Genomic DNA, 1,785 nt, shown 5'->3' with positions numbered 1-1,785 from the left:
ACTGGGTTACAGGAGTGAATGTCTTATAGACAGTATATATTTGAAGTCTGTAAATGTATATGTTGTAGTATACAACATGTTGTAAATGTTGTAGTACACAAATGATCCCCACAATTGACTTTATTATTATAATTAGAGATGAGCGAACTTACAGTAAATTCGATTTGTCACGAACTTCTCGGCTCGGCGGTTGCTGGCTTTTCCTGCATAAATTAGTTCAGCTTTCCGGTGCTCCCGTGGGCTGGAAAAGGTGGATACAGTCCTAGGAGACTCTTTCTTTGGACTGTATCCACCTTTTCCAGCCCACCGGAACACCGGAAAGCTGAACTAATTTATGCAGGAAAAGTCAGCAACCGCCGAGCTGAGAAGTCCGTGACGAATCGAATTTACTGTAAGTTCGCTCATCTCTAATTATAATAATAATAATAATTATTATTAATAATAATAATAAAACAATGCCCCTATTTCTAGCACTCATTGGAAAAACTAATTTACCCAGAGCAAGAAAACCAAACATCCCTGTGCTGACTGCCAAAGGCTGTCCGGGCATGCTGGGAGTTGTAGTTTTGCAACAGCTGGAGACACACTGTTTAGAAAATACTAGGTTACAGGAGTGATCTTATGTGAATATCTTATAGACAATATACATTAATCTTTGAAGTCCTTATTATAAGTATATGTTGTAGTATAAAAATGATCGCCACAATTTATGTTATTATTATTAATATTGTTATTATTTATAAAACAATGCCCTAATTTCTAGTACTTATAGGGAAGATTAATATACCCAGAGGAAATAAACCAAACGTCACTGTATTGATAGAGCAAGGCTGTCCGGGCATGCTGGGAGTTGTAGTTTTGCAACAGCTGGAGACACACTGTTTAGAAAACACTGGGTTACAGGAATGATCTTATGTGAATGTCTAATAGACAATATATTTATTAATCTTAGAAGTCCTTACTATAAGTATATGTTGTAGTATACAAATGATCACCACAATGTATGTTATTATTATTAATATTATTATTATTATTGTTATTTATAAAACAATGCCCTTATTTCTAGAACTCATAGGAAAGACTAATGCTTAGAAAACACTGCGTTAGGCTGGGTTCACATCACGTTTTTGCCATACTGTTTTCAATCCGTTTTTCTAAAGAAAACCGTATGTCAAGAAAACGGATGGAACAGTATGGGAAAAAGTAAACCGTATGCGTTTTTAAACCGTATACTGTTTTTAAAAGTGCATACAGTTCCGTCCGTTTTTATTAAAAAAGTTTTTGAAAATGTTGTCCATTTTTAATGGGAGGGGTCTTGGGTGGGGACTTTAGGATGCAAATGCGCATGTGCAAAGTAAAAACCGTATACGGTTTCCCGTATGGAACCGTATACATGTGCGTTTCCCATTGACATAAAGAGAGAGGAAAAAAAGAAAGAGGGAAATTGCGCCCCTAGTGAAGAACGTTTAGAAATTGAGTTTACACGTATTCAAGGTTAAACTCACCGGAGGGCGTTGCGCTCAGGGCTCAACACCTAAAAAGCGTGGTATGGTAACAATTCCCAGGTCCGCAGCCTCAGTCCACTGGTAGCAGGCACGCTGTCCCAGTGTAATGTAATAGCAGGTATTGGAAGAAAATGTGGACGAATTTTGGCGCTGGAACTCTGGATATTAAGAAAAATTCTTCTTAATATCCAGAGTTCCAGTGCCAAAATTTGTCCACATTTTCTTCCAATGCCTGCTATTACGTTTCCCATTGACGTCCATGTAAAAAAAACTTATGCGG

Source organism: Hyla sarda, chromosome 5 (assembly GCF_029499605.1).
Source record: "Hyla sarda isolate aHylSar1 chromosome 5, aHylSar1.hap1, whole genome shotgun sequence".
Lineage (NCBI taxonomy): Eukaryota > Metazoa > Chordata > Amphibia > Anura > Hylidae > Hyla > Hyla sarda.
This window is presented reverse-complemented; position numbering follows the sequence as displayed.